Raw genomic sequence first — 16,239 nt, 5'->3', positions numbered from 1 at the left:
CCCAGCACTCTGGTGTGTATTGTGTTACTGCATCCTCTCATTCAGTAAAGCAGGTACTCGCACAAACACACACACACACACACACACACACACACACACACACACACACACACACACACACACACACACACACACACACACACACACGCACACTCCTCTGCACTTATGTTTTCACTGTACATTTAAACATGCCCTCCCATTTAGTACACAAAGACACAGCTGTGATCTGGCACTCAGGGACCATTGGCCTGTTTTATTTGATGTGATTTGACAGCTGGACAGTGAGAAGAGGTGGGGGACAGGGTGGAAAGCAAAGGAGAGTGGGCGGAATACAGTTTGAGGAGAGAAGAAGGATAAGGAGAGGGATAAGTCACAGGGCTAGGACTGGTGGGAGGAGAGGAGACAAGGGGAGAGGAGGAGGTTCTAAATGTTGAGCCTTGAGGGGGGGAGACGGGAGGGCTTCGCCTCTGATGAGGGGCACGTCCTCACGGGCGCAGGCCCATTTTTTATTTCTAAAAGTAAACAGGCAGCCTGCGGGGGTCTGGGGGGTTATGGGAAAGGAGGAAACAGTGATGCTAATCAGACTGTTGCACACTTCCCCCTCCAACAATAAAACAAAACAAGAGTGGAAACACGGAAAAGCGACAGACAACAGGGGAGGAATTGGCTACACAACAGCCATGGACCTAGATTTGAACTGCACAGTGTAATTATCCTTCTGAAGAGAGTTGTGTTCATCAAAGAGGCAATATGTTCTGCCATAATGTACAGTCATAGTTTGTGAAGTATTTTTAGAAATCTGAATGATTTGAGTTTCCACATAAAACTTCTGGGAAGTGGTTTCATTGTGTATCGAAATTGGACATTTACAAGTACAGTCACTCTGGAATTTCCATCCCAGAACTTTAAGTACTTCTTCCCTGCTCTAATCAGTATCAAAGGATAATTTCTGTTGAATACCTCTTCCTTTGATGAGCATTTTATTTAGGTCTTTTCCAAAAAAAGAATTTTCCCTTACTTAGAGCAAGTGGCTACTTCTCTCCAGCCTCTCACTTTCACGTTTATAAAGATGCTCCATCTATAGCTTCTGCCAAACACCAGATTTTTAAACTTCCCTTTCCTGGAGTTCTACAAGTTTTACTTCTAGGAAGTGTTAGTGTGGTAAGTTCCTCTTGATAGCGCAGTGACTAATTACAAACGACTTCAGTAAGAGAACATGCAGTTCTGTAACACATGCAATCACTGACGGGTGATGATGCAACAGATGCCAGCTCATCAGGAAAGGTGGTGCTTTATTGAATCCTAAGAGAGACCTCCTATTGTTTTAATGTTTATATCATGAGCTTAGCAATATCCACAGACTGTTAACTACAATGAGTGTACTCTAATGGGAATAGGGAACACCTCTTACTGTGTCCCGTAATGTGTGTTCATACTTGAATAGAGTCCATAGAAGGTTGAAGTCATTTCTTTGAGAAATCACAAAACATAAAGAGTATTAATAGCACAATTAAAAAAATACAGCAAGCAGCAGCTGTTTTCTTTCACATCTGTGTTATTATTTTGACATTGAGTGTTTTATTTTTCTTTAAAACTTTCATTTCTCCACCGAAAAATAAATTCAAACTCCAGACTGATGTATTCTCCCTTCAGCTTGGAGTACAGCTTTATCTGAGAACATGGTGCTAACAGTGAGGAGGGAGGGCATGATGAGAGGAGGGAGGTCTGGGAGGCAAAGAGACTCAGAGGGGGGTGGGGATAATTGAATTATCTGCACAATGGAGTGATGGGGGGCACGTGGTGCCGCTAATGGAGGAAGAGATGTCCTTTTAGCGAAGCTAATTGTTGAGAAAAGAGCTGAGCCTTTGTTCAGGGAGGCCCTGCTACTTTCCCGGTGCACTTACATGCACACAACTGGGTAGAGTGCACACACACACACACACACACACACACACACACACACACACACACACACACACACACACACACACACACACACACACACATAGACATATGCACTCACTGACACTGCTGACACATATATGCACATGAACACAGATATTCTCATGCTTATAAGAGACTTTGGAATGTGAGAAACAAGGGAAAGACGTTCATGTACACAGAGCAGGACTGACACACACACACACACACACACACACACACACACACACACACACACACACACACACACACACACACACACACACACACACACACGCGCGCACATACTCACTCACACACACAGGGATACACCACTCCTGTCCCAGCTAACCCTCTGATCTCAGCGGGAGTGCATCCAGCCTGTGGCACCATCAGACAGCATCCACCACAGATAGAGTTGAGACTGAGCTGCCAGACAGAGACCACAAGGACCCCACTGTTTTACTGTTTTACTGTCTGCTCTCTCTCTCTCCCTCTCTCTCTCTCTTTCTGTGTGTGCGTGTGTGTGTGTTTCTGTGTGTCCATCACCCATCTGTGTGTGCACTTGCGTGTCTGTAAATGACTATCTGATTGATTACTTGCTAAAGGATGTCTGTTCACACGACATACCAAACTCATTAGGCCATATCCATTGGCTGAAATGTTCCATACTTTGATTCATTCGTATGTAAGTCATTGCTTCAGATTAATGTTCCAAACATAAATTTCAAACAACCCTTCTGTGACAAGCTGCAAGGGAAGCAAAATGAAAGAGAAATATCACTTGACAGCTGTACGGGTTGCTCTAAATTGTATAACCTTTCAGTTAACTCTGTGAAAAGTAGCAGGTGCAACGGTTACATCTCAGGATTATAGACATGCACACAACACAGATGTGCAAGTGAGAGACTGACAGAGAGCAGGGGAGAGCAGTGAGAGAAGAAGAAAGCTGCATTAGCACAGGGTTGTATACTGAGAGAGAAATAAGTGAAGCCAGCTAACTGTCAAAACCATAGCAACAGCATGTGCCAGGTGGAGAAGAGATCTTGATCCAAAATTTGTTTGATGTGTAACATGTGTCCTAAAGTGTACTGGTACAAACACTGGCTGCTCGTTTCGTGCAACAATTAACAATCCCTCTGTCTAAATAGGAAATGACACAGTTTGTTCCACAGTAGCGTTTTTTTTTTTTTAGCTTGTATTGTGCAAAAAAATTTGACACCAGCATTTCCACCAGTTCATGATAAGATCTCTGTGGCGATAAACCAAATGCTGTGTTTTTAGTTTTTTTTAGGGATTTTATTTTTCTTCAGTATGTGTGTGTTTGAAAAAAATCTTTGTCTTCAGGGTCATTGTACATCAGGCTGTTTCAGGGTGATAGAAATGTTCATTGCTTTGATACAGAGATCAGTCACATCATGTTCTGAGATTCAAGAACAGATATTTATTCAGATGTTTCCCAGCAACAAGAATACAAAGCAACAAGGATTTTTGTAACCTTTTTTTTTTTTTGCCAACTGCCTGTTTACTTGATGCTTTTTTTTCAGGTTTGTTTTTCATAAATCCTAGTAAGAATTCTGAAAATGAAAAGGTAAATAGGATTTAAATGGGATTTACTTAAAATGATGGAAAGACAGAGAGACAGGCAGAAGAAAACCTAAATGGGCTACAGTGACGCCAACCCAGATATTAGTCAGCAACACCACTAAACCCCTAATGGCCGCCCTCAGGCACAAAAGGACCCAGGTTGTCCTTTTAAGAACAGATACGAGGGAGTTCATTAACAGAAAACAAAGAGGTGCAGTCAGTGAGTGAGAGACTGACTGACTGAGATGAAGTGAGAGGTACTGTTCCCCCTTCCATTCTTGTCCTCCATCACCCCCCATCTACTTTGCCCCTGGTGAGGCAGCTCCTCTCACCACAGAACCCACCAGCACTCTTCTCAGACGAGGCTCCTATCAGGGCCAATGAAACCTGATCCAGGCCTGCTAATGGAGCCTGTGAAGTACCATCAGTTTAAAAATCCATGTGTGATCAATATCCCTGGCTCCCCAGCCTCCATACACACATGCATACAATACATCTCGAAGTATCACAACGTGTATTGTAGGTTGGGGCTTCATGACTCTGTCTAACAAGGTTGCTTATGATGAGGTTAAATATAGAAAAAGAGCGCTGATTCCTCAGAGATGAGCCATCTGTTTGTCTTAGTGGAGACAATTTTCTCTCTCTTTTGTTAAAAGCGGTCAGGTCCAGTGGAACTTGTGTGAGAATTACTATTATAATCTGTTATTACTCTTACTGTTGCCATGGGAGGTGTTCTGTAATGGAAGTGGTTTGCTCACAGCGGAGGCTAAAAAAGGCTGATCAATGTCTTGTCTTTGTTCTTTTCCAGTGGCAGAACAAATTCTTGATTCGATTTCTGTCAAGGCATGGCCATTGTTCCTGATTATCATGGATTAAAAAAATAGTTAAAGCCTTAAAAGAGACAAATACATCTAAGGATGACGACAGGGAATTTTCGTTGTTCAAACTGAATTTCCACTGATGATAGAGAGGACAAGAGACCCAGTTCGGCTGTTTTAATACCCAAAATACTTATTTTAAAAATACCCCTATTACACTTACATTGTAGAGCTATAATTGTACCTTCTCAAATATGCTCCTCTTCACAAATACCTGCTGTATAGAGAAACAAAAAGACAGGGTTGCTTTTTATTGATCAGTACAAGGTGAACAGGAAATTCTCTGAGGTGTTTACGAGGGTGGGTTACAAGTTATGAGGAAGCCTGGACATACAGAAAATAGAGCACAGACAACCTGACTCTCCTTATAGCTCATGGTCAACCCACATAAACTACAGCTAAAGTTTTTGTAAAGCTATTTCAAGATCTAATTCCATCTTTGAAGACAGCTTTTTCTTTCTAACACATTTCAATGAAGAACTATCTCCTCAAATATGAAGGTTAAGACTTGTAATGTGTCAAATCTGGCATTTTGTAGTCTATTATACTGTGTTGGCCCTTGACTGTAACATTCCTGAACAATATCGTTAGAGACTTCATGATGTACACCTAATAAGTACTTGTGTCATTATTTGTCATAAATAATAGCACGGTGGGGATGATGAATGAACTGTTTGTTGTCCTATTTGACTACTAATGTGGTTTACATTACTACAGATCTTTCTCAGGCTACTCAGCAGCCCTCACATCTCCAGGGTGTTTCTCATTCTCATCCCTATAAAACGCCAGTAATTTGCGGGAACATGTGGACTCCTAAATAGGTCTGATGACGCGCAGGGGTCTTGGTGCGAGTAGTTTCTCACAGAGACATGAGGGAGGTGGTGGTAGTCTGTGGACTTGTGTGTGTGTGTGTGTGTGTGTGTGTGTGTGTGTGTGTGTGTGTGTTGGGTGTGGGGGGGCATTGTAATTGAATTGTGAATCAACTGGCAAGTCAGCCCCAAACACCGCCCCCTTCAGCTGTCGTCGCACTCCGGCTCTGTGAATGCAACGCCCATAGCTAGAGAATGAGGGGAAGGAGTGAGTGAGTGTGTGAGGGAGTAAGAAAGAACGAGGAAAAGAGGGAGTGTGTGTACATGTACCGGAGAAGAAGAGAGGGAAAGAGAGTGACAAGTTAGGGGTTAGAGGAACGGAATTGGTTTTTGGTGTGAGAGGAAGGGTAGAAAAAAAATCAGCCAGTGTAGAAGACCGGCGGCGCGCCACAGGAGGAGAAGATTTTCGCTTATTTGGTATTTTGGAGCTGTTAGAATAAAAGCGGGACGCGGCGTTATTAGGTCTCGCTGATCTAATGATCATGACGGCAGCTGTCGATATGAAACCGACGTTAACAATCATAAAGACTGAAAAAATGGACGGTGAGTAATACAACTCTTCTGTGACAGCTAACACGCGGCTTACAGTACTCCTTAATGTTTCCTTCTAACGTAACCAGCTGGTGGCAGATTACGTTGATGTTAACCTCAGTTGAATTTTCGCTTTTGAAATGCTCTAATAGAGACAGAACATCTCAAACGTGTTAGGACGATGTTGGTTGCTCAATATCGGACAACACGCAATACTTAAGAAAAATGCATTCACGCCGGAGGCTCTGTGTTTCAATGTTCTTAAAGCGTTTCATTCTCACTGAGTGAATCACTCTTACATTATGACAACAATGTTGTGTAAGTATAGATGTTCAGAAGTTATCCTCCCATTATCTCTATTTTAATCACACAAGTTGGCTTAATGATTCATGTAGGCTAAACAGATAATTGTCATGCATCAAAGTAACGAAATTTGATTTAAACAGCACATTTTTTATAGTTTTAATATTCAATAGTTTAACAGAATTACTTTCATTTAATGTGTTTTACAGTAACACCTGCTTTTTCACATTCATCAGCATCCTTAACACTTTTGCAAGTTAACTTTTGTCGCATAGGTTCCTAATGTGTGTTGTTCAAATTGACACGTCCTTTCAGTTTTGATTTACAATTGATATAGCCTACATCTATTCCTTCACTGCTTTGATCACATTAGAGATCTGTCTTTTTCTTCACTCTTTCTCATCTAAGCACCCATCCCTGACTCTATATCCAGTATCAGGGCACTTTCTGCCCAGCCAGCATGGGAGACAGGCCATAGCGCCTAATCACTCCCCTCCTCACCAACCCCACCGTCTCCTCTCTCCCCCTCCCTCCCTCCCTCTCTCTCTTCTTCTTCTCATCTTCTCCCACTAATGCAGTGGTTGAATCTGATTTTCCAGAGGGAAAGAGAGGCAGACTGAGGTGATGAATCTGCATTGCTGAGGCTTGCCTCTCTGACCCTGCTGCCTGGAACACTTGGCTTGCTCCAGGGATAGTCCAGGGCACGTAGAGGGAAGCCCACAGCTGTGATTGTGTTGAGCTGTAAACCTTTGTGGTGGTTTCACTTCTCATTTTGACACAGAGAGATCCTGCACATGGTAGCATGTTTGGATAATTTGCATTTAGCAGCTTTACATGAACTAATCCCCTGTGCTTTTGTAGCTCAGGTGGCATTAAGCCTGTCAGTGAAGTAGCAGGCAGCATTGATGCATCATGGAAATTTGATACTAATTGCTAGTGTTAACCCACTAAGGGGCTGTGACTCACCACAGTAACCACCTTCTCCTTGCTGTCAATACCTGCAGAGCATAGATTCACACAAACACGTCTCACAAACTCAAATACAAAGCGCTGACAGCTGCAGTTAAGTTGCCAAAGTGTAGTGCTATCTTGCAAAACCATTTCGCAATGCTCACTGCTGCTTACACTCACTTGTGTGCACTCGGGTCAAGTTGAGGCTGCCATGGAGCAGATCATCATCACGAACATCTTTTCTTATGCATCTCTCTCATCTCTCTCAGAGAAACATGCACTGCTCTATTCACTCCTTGATATTGCCATGCTTCCATGATAATTGCCCTACAAACATTCAATGATGTTCCTAAAAAGCTGCAACAGTGATCATCTGTGTTGCAGGCATGCAACTGGCAAATACATGCTCTGTGCTTGCAACTTGCTGAAAGAGATGCATGCCCTGAACATACTCAAAATGTGTTTTCTGATGTTTTGCATATCAAAAAGAAGCAGTTTCGAGCTATTGCATTATTGAAACTGTCTTTTTCTTTCTCTGTACTGTACAAGCCCAACAGTCTGAAGTGGCTTCCATCCCACCTTACTATATATGTTTGTTTTCCTCTGCGACAGAAGTGCAGCCAGTGTCAGCTTACCCAAGGCCCGTCTTCCCTCTCTTCGGCGGAGGTAATTCCTTTTAAAGCGCTCACACACTGCCAGGGTCAGAGGTGCACCCAAACAAGGCATCTAATGTTCCACAAAGCTTTTATACTTTTGTTCAGTGTCAGCAGTTGATTCCTGACACTTCACTGTAACACAGATCATGGTGGCGTATCACTGAAAGCATCATGTAAGCGTGACAAAACTGTCAGCTGTACAGATATTATTGGTAGGAGAGAGTATTACTAAAGAGGAGGGTGTTATTTCACAATTCAAGTACCTTAAGTTTCTGTTTTTCTCAGCTTGAGATTACTGGTATTCTTATGAACTTTGTTCTGTAAAATTTTAAGAAAGCTGTCAGTCATTTACTTTACATGGGGCTGACTTGAGTGAGTTGTTCATTTCTTTCCTTTTTTTTTGTATCTTTCTCTGTGTTCGTCAGGCCTGAGGGTCAGGGTTCAGTGACTGACAGGAATGTTTTTTTTGAACATGCCCTGCTGGGTGGCATGCATGGAGGCATAGAAGGAGCATGAGTGGGAGGCTGACTTTTATCTGATCAAAACGCTGCTGTTTGTAACTGGCAGGCCTGATGCTTCTGCTGAGAGCCCTTATAAGGCCTCCCGTTCCACGCCCGTCACATACAGAATGCACACAAGCACACACAGGCTACTGCCATGCAAATTACTCTTAGAAAGGTTTCTTTCCCTCCCATGTTGGGATGGTGTGGGGAGTTTTAGCTTGTGTCAGAACAGAGGGTGTTACATAAGCCTCAGGTTTTTGCTTCGGTGTGTTTGTGTCAGCACTCCTTCAGTAGCGCACTGTAATATATGCCAATGTTTGAGTGTGCGTGGCTGCCTGGCAGCTGTGCAAACACTGTTTGGGTGATCCAGGCTTCTCTTGATGTGGTCTGTCGATGAATCGGGCCAAACGGAGCACAGAGGCCCATTTTTTCATGTATGTAGAACCAAAATGTGGCGTGGTTTGCCAGATCAAACCTGATTGGCAAGTCCACTTATAAGTGCATCACCCTTCTGCTATTAGGTAGTGATGACCTGGACATGTCTGTGCCTAGAGGGCAACAGCTTCTTCAATGGGCCTCCTTGTCCTTGTCATGCTTGTCAATAGACTGGGCGGATACTAGTAAGTGGCAGTGTGTGAGTTTCTACAATGACCTTGTCTTATTTCTTTCCATGAGCTGCTCATTGATGTTATTGTGTTACATCAATTAGGTTACCCCCCCCCCCCCCGCCCATTCAGAACATGTTTCATTCATTGCTCCGTCATTCATTCAACCTGTCATCTTCTGTGTTGGCCATATAAACATAAAGCCATAATAATGCGTGGGTCCTATCTCAATGCTTCCTCTGTGACTACATGCCTTAATCTTAGCTTATAAAGCTTAGTCATAAAGTAAGGCGTGTTAGTGCCAGATACAGCAGTCTATTGGTTAGTAAGCATATGGCGAGTAAAGAGACGCGGGATTGTAAAATGGGAAAGAATGAGCTGTCAGGTTGTGGTCATAATTATGGTAGTGTAAAGTCCTTATTATGCCAATAAATGATTAGTAAAATCTTCTCAAAATGATTGAAGTGCTGCTCATTACAGTAAGTCATCTCGTATTACCAACACTTAAAAGCAAACAACCAAAACAATGGAAACGTTCTTGGTGCCCGGCAAAATAAAGCATCAACATGCTTTTTTTGTAAGACAATATGCTTTTCAATCATCCACCCACTCACTCATTCCTTCTCTAGTGCCCCCCTCCTTTCCCTTTCTTCCTCTGTTTTCAGTGTCTTTCTGTTGGCCACATGGGTTTCTCTCACAACCCCTTGATGTGGTGTATGGTGAGTTCCTGGTGAGTGCACTTCGTCCCATCCCCAGTCATTCCCTGCTTGTAATCCCTGAGTCATGGTAGTAGACGCCTTCTGCACCACACGCCACTGGCTGTCAGACTGTACGTCTGCCTGACTTGCTTACAGGTTTCAGCGAACACATGTGTTCCCCTTTTCTTTAGAATACCAGTCGGCCCGTGAACCCTTACTGGCCTGAAACGGCTATAGCAACCCACGCATACCACCGCCGTCCCGAGTGGTGACAAACTTTTTTTGTCCTGTTGCTCAGTAGCTTTTTGTGTTTTATGGTTCCACATTTAGGACCTGTTTTCCATAAAGTAATGGAAGCTGGACTAGTTTAGAAACATGCCTGCTTTAGGTATCAGTCCACTGTGCTCTGTGCCAGCGTGTCTGTCTCCACACAAATGTTCAGCTAGTCTCAACAAGGCCATGTTGCTCATTGTCAGTGTTTGTCCCAGAATTTCTTCCCTCATTTTCTCTTACTCTGTTTATTGTGCACCACGTATTTCTGGAATCAGATTGTGTGCTGCTTTCGAATTTAGGTGAAAGCCACAGATTCAATGCGTGTCAGACCTTCAGGATCAGAGCTGTATTAATTGATTGGTTGGAGTGTGATAAAGAAATGAGGGTTTATGTGGGTGGCTGGCTCTGGTCTTAATGTAGGATTCTCTGGCACTAGTGAGGAGTTTGGCCCCAGTGACGCATTCAAATGCGAGGCACATGTGTATTTGTACACATGGCCATGGAAGTGGGCGAGAAGCGGGACTTTGTAAGTCTTTCGGCTTCAGCTGGAGACATAAAAGCAGCTGAATTCCTGTGAATGTGTAGCTGGTTTCTCTTTTATATTTCTTAACATATTGAATTGTATAGCCTTCAATGGTGAGTTCTGCGTAGCTACACATGTCCAGAAGAGTGTTTTAAATCTGGGTGTATTGGTCATACATGGGCATTTAGCTACTCATTAGGGTCACAGTTTGTTGCCTAAAGCACGTTTGTTTTATGTAAGATTGCAGTGACAAATTTTGAGTCAGTGAGCAGGAATTTTACAAGATATGCTCACTGCTTTCATCATGACCAGTCACAATGTTAAATACAGAGGCACGATATCCCCAGAAGTCCAGTCATTCTCTGACGAGTGAGTCACACCCTGTCTGTGCGTGTTCGTGTGTTTGTGTGTGAGTGAGCGACAAAGTAGAATAGAACACAGGAGATAAGAGAGGGGAAGGTGAGCATGGGTTTATGCAACTGCAAGGATACACAGATATTTAAAATCTGTTTATCTCTCATTGCAAAACACTGAGTTGTAACTTTCCAGTGATCAAACTTTGCTGCACGTCTATCAGCCAAGTCAGCCAAAACTGTCGTGCCTCAAATCATCAAAGGAAAAAACTCAGAGATGTGTTTGAAATAAGATAAAGTAAGAGAGACTCGGCCAGATGTTTGATGTCTCATGCTTGCATTAGCTGTAGAGCCTTCGCTGAGCTTAAAATAGAAGGAAAATTCATCATCTTGAGCTTGAAACCATTTCGCCACTTAGACCACAAGTCATTTTTGGTCACATTAGAGGAAAACAAGAAAGCTGTGAGAAGCACATTAGTGATTGTAAAACAGAGGTGGAATGTGAGGCATGCAACATGAAAACACTGCGGTCTGGGGGGAATTTATTTATCAAGTATCCATCTGTCGCCCATAGCTTGCCTTCAAACAAGCAACAAGCTCCAATATACGTGTGATGTATAATTAGTCCCAGCCAGTGCAACATTTAAATGTGCATGTATTGTACAAAAAAGCGGTCGGGCAGCAAATAATCCCAAAAATGTTTGTGAAAGCATGGTTGTGTGACGTCCCACATGATTCACTCGCATATCAGGAGCCTGGTTGTGGAATGTATCAGTTTGGACAAAAATTGGGGCAGGCACTGTGTTTTGTGGAAAAAATGCAACCCAGAGAGTAAACTGTTTGTCAGATATGTCGTGTGTTGGTTTAACACCTAAACAGTTCCCCCAGAGCATCCCCTGTCTGTTTACAGCGGGGCCTGGGAAGGCAGCTAGCCTGGGTACAGCTAGGCTAACACCACCTGCAGTCTGCTGTCCAGTGCTGGTCTGTCAGTTCCCTTTCCTTGCCGCTATGACCATCACTTAAAGATACAATCAGACAGTCATATTGAGATAGACTAATGGATGTTTTACATTTAAGGAGATTGCAGAAGGACTTTTGAGTTGTGTAATTGGTCAAATCTCTGTTATGTGCAGTTTTTTAGCTCATACTGGATTTGATCATTTTTCCAATGTGCCTTCTCAAAGTAATGGAGAACTAAAATGTTGTGCAATGGGCTGTTGTGAGAAGTACATTACCATCTCTCAACTTTTAATACTTCAGGCGTGCCCAAAATCCCGGCCTTTACACACTGTTAAAGATCACAGAGCAAGAAAGCTTGTAGGCAGTTAAATAAGCAACATGAAGCCAAGCCCCGCTGAAAGTGCTTCGTCTCTGCCCCCTCATTCTTCTGGAAAGAATTTCTATCAATCTTTCAGGGAAAAAGTATGTTAAGCATCTGTTGGGGATAGTGTGCATTATTTCGAACTCAGAGGTAATGTCATACTGAGCACTGAGACACTGGCACAAACAGAAGACTTAATGCACTTTCACATCATAAGCTAATATGATTTCAGAGATGGAGGGAATGGAGGGAAGAAAGACAGCAAGGCAGCTACGGGGTATTAGTCCCACTTATTGTCTGCTTCAGTAGCCGGTGTGTCTGTGGTGGTGATGATCTGGACAACTCTTGTTTCATGTGCTAAGACAGATGTTAGCAGCAGTGGCCTCGTCTGTACGGCTTCTTTACACCACCACAGGCTTGTGCTTGGAGAGGGCAGCCAGAAGCCAGCGGTGGAGACCTAAGAATAAAACCAGTGTTTCAGCACTCTCACTTGTGATCGTGGGATACTCCTGGTTGAACATTGTATTTCTTTTGGTTAACACTGTCCTTCTGCTGGGGAAGGATTTTGTCTTCGTCCAGCTTCTTCACTTTGGCTGAAAACAAACCTCCACATCTATTCCAGCCTCTTCGCATTGAGATGGAAATCTAAATAGTGGGTGGCTGGTTGGACAAGCAACCCTCTCAAAACCAGACTGCACCCCGTCCTCCTCCTCTTGCTGCACTGCAGTCCTCAGCCACCACTTTATCACTCTGTGGTGCTGAATGGGCCCCCTTCATGACTGCAGGGTTTATGACCCCTGCGTTCTCAGACCAGGGGTCCAGATACAGATCTCCATCAAAGGCTCTCTCAGATACCACTGTCACCTCTGGTCTGCCGTGGGCAGACCGGCCCGCCTTAAAGAGACGATTATCAGCCCTTGGAAAGTAGCCCAGACCTTCTCTTTTTTCCCCTACACCACGACCCTGCTGATATTTACCTGTATGCATGTCAGCATATTCAGGAAGACTATGAGGCCTAAGTGGTGGTTCTGAAATGTTTGACCCTAACCTGAACCCACAACTCACCTCACTTCCCTCAGGAAGTAGCAACTTAGCCACAGGAAATTGACTGTTTTGCTGATTTAAAAAGAAGCCCCCCGTATATTCTGCAACATGAAGGCACAGAGGAGGGGGCATAAATTAGCACTTCAGTGACTTAAATAGAAATAATTGACTTTTTGAACCTAGATTATTCCTCTCTTTTGAATAGCCTTGTAGATTCCATCCTGTCTTATACAGGCAACTCTTTCATCCTCACACCCACACACACCCACTCTTTGGATAAACACTATAGGGCTATTTATAGCTCAATCACATGATATAAAGCATATTGTCCCTCATTTGTTGGGTCTGGTTGCCTGCTCTGCCTGTATCATTGCATCATTCTGAGTGGAGGCGGCAGTCCAGGCTTTATGAATGAACTGAGTCTCCGCCAGAGGCTGGGAGATGGCACTGATCCCACTGTGATGTCACTCCAGAGACAAGGGGAAGAGAGAGGGAGCTTTATGAGACCTCCCATTCACTTCTGCCTCTCCCTTTCTCTCTCTCTGTTTCCCTGCCCCCCCTCCATTCTCCACCACTTCTCTTGTCCAGTTATGGGCTCATATTACAGGCTGGTGACTCATCCTCTCACCCCTCACCCACGCAAGATGCTCCTCTCGCTGTCTTTCCCCAGCCCTACCCTGCCCTGCCTAGCCCTGCCTGTTCCAGCCCCTTAGACTTTGGACCTAGTCACAAAAATACCAATTTCACGCCCACGCTCTGTCTCACAGCCGAAGAAGGCTGCTAATTTACTTCATGTGTGTGTGTTTTATATGTGTGTCAGTTTAACAACCAAAGGTGCCAACAGACCCTCTGTCTAAGGTTGGGTTGGGGCTTGGCCACAACAGCAGGGCAGTGAAGGTGGGGGAAAATATCCCTGCTACACTCAGCAGCCTGTCCATTACTCATATCATGCTGAAGGGGAGTGGCTAATCAATACATTTTACTGTATATCCAATCTCACCTCATCAGTAATTCTTAGAATTGGCAGACTTCTTTTGTCTTTGCTATCACCAGAAAAAAATAGGTTTCATTTCATACTCCGTCTCCAGATGCTCTTTTTATTCTGGTCCTTGTTAGTGAAATGTAAATGCCATAACGTTGCCTGTGATTTACACCCTCTCCCACATTTCGTGAGCTAAGTGGCTGGGACTCATTTTGCGGACAGACCCACATCGTCTAATGTGGAAAGTGATGACTTGTGGATGCTTTAACTCTCAGTACATACTGACCATTCTGTATCTAATGGGACTCGCAGGCATTGAAATCCTATTAGGACTTCATCATTTACTAGAGATTGTCTAGATCCAAGCTTGCCTCTCTCACTAATGGATGCATACTGTACATTAGCTCTGCCGCAGATAACTTTTATATGGATCATACACTATGGAGACTGATATCTCATCATTGCACTTTTAGGTCTTGTATTTTCCTTCAGCCGTGGTGTGTTGTCAGCATGACACCTTCATTCCATTGGTGAAGTAACATTTGTGAAAGTACAGTCAAAACTGCTTAAATTTCATCCAGCAGTTCCAAACAGGGAGTGCATATTTTTTGTGTTTTGAATTCTTCAAAGATAGTAAGTAAAAAAATCCACTTCAACCCAGTTTAACATGAGAAATAAGTAATTTGAAGGGAAAACAAAAGAAATCACAGAAATTGCAGCTCAGATTGTAATTCACCCTGTAATCATGGTTCACATACTTCTAGGTTCAGAGTTGCTAATGGTAGTTCTCAAGCTCGGTGGTGTTGGGTGTCTCTGACGAAGAATTTAGTGCTAAAGTGTTTCACAGTCTGTGTGGGCAAGAACAGGCTCTTGCCGGGTTGATAAAAGCGATGGAGAGGGAGGGGGTGTAAACGGTTCGAAAGTGCAGACAAACCCAACATGATCCAGCTTAAATAAACTGCCACATTTGGCCCTTGTATTCACTTCAAAGAGTAGACTGTCTGAGCCTCAGTCCCATCTCAGTTTCCAGCCGTTTTCAACACAAACTTCCTCAAACGCTGCTTACAAGATAGAAATTACCCAAGTAGAGGCAAAAACAACTATACTGTCAGGGCAGCATGTATGTTGGATTCCTTTTTTAATTGTGAAAGTGCATGGTTTAAATTGTTTGAACCGTGTCAGACAAAGTTTAACTAAGGTCTTTTGTGTGACATCAAAACAGTGTTAATCTGCTGCTTTTACTCCTGACTAGAATGAATAACTTTCTTTTTTCAACAGAGTAACAGAGAGCAATAAATTATTACATGCCTAATTGAATCACATGAAGAGGCAAAGAGTTCTTGTCTGTGGCCTGTTACATGGTTTCTTTCTGTAGAGAGAGAAATAGAGGGAAAAAAAATAGTCAAAGACAGAAGAAAGAAACAGGGAGGCCTAATTTTAAAAACAGCCAGACAGACATTGGTTACATGGGCGAAGGAGGGACAGCTGCTGTGCATTCCAGGCGAGGTCGAGACGTCAGTGAGTGGTGAAAACAAGCATGAACTGTATGTTGCCCCAGTGTACTGCTGGCAGATAAAACCACCAGCTAGCGGAGATGCCAGAACATCTGGGTGGGACCAATGGTAGTGTTGTAAGAGGAGTGACACAGTTTTGCTTAATCTCAAATCTGCCTTCAAGTTAAGCCTCCTGTATCTATGTTTTTAACCACTTAAATTGGTGGACAGTTGAGACAGACCAGAGGACCATGATGCAAAATTATAGACCTGATTGAACTCTTGATTTAGTATGGACCTCCATCAGCTGCAGCCCAAAGATACTTAACATTTTTCCTTATGCAAGTTTTTCCTCCAAGACTAGATGATTCTAAAATGTCAGACAGCAGACTCTAAATGATCATGATATATGATTGTCTTTGTTGTGTAAATGAGTGTGGGCGAACTGCACATTGAACGATAAAGGCATGGCACTTAATCAGAACTCTGTGAGGCCTATTTATATGTCATTTTTCAGTCTCAGACGATTAGTTTTTAGCAGCCTTTTCTTGTGTGGCCCGGGGGTCTTTCCCCTCTCTCCTCCTCATCTCCTATGCTTTACCCCTTTATCCCATACTTCTGCAGCCTGGTCAAACTAATTAGATGAGTGCGAGTCATCAGGCACTGTTTAAAGCCATCAAAGGGAGCTCTGTTCCGCATTGGGTGCCCACTGGCTGTGAGCAGAGAACAGTAGGCCTTGTGTGGGACTG

At 43.4% G+C, this 16,239-nt stretch overlaps 1 protein-coding gene across 1 annotated transcript in view; it reads left to right on the top strand.

Moving 5' to 3' along the window:
• The window catches only part of ets1 (v-ets avian erythroblastosis virus E26 oncogene homolog 1), a 36,335-nt gene that overhangs the window by 8,091 nt on the left and 12,005 nt on the right, over positions 1–16,239 (top strand).

The sequence above is a fragment of the Notolabrus celidotus genome, chromosome 14, assembly GCF_009762535.1.
Source record: "Notolabrus celidotus isolate fNotCel1 chromosome 14, fNotCel1.pri, whole genome shotgun sequence".
In the NCBI taxonomy this organism is placed as follows: Eukaryota; Metazoa; Chordata; class Actinopteri; order Labriformes; family Labridae; genus Notolabrus; species Notolabrus celidotus.
Note: the sequence above shows the minus strand (reverse complement) of the source record. Positions and strands in the feature narration are given on the sequence as shown.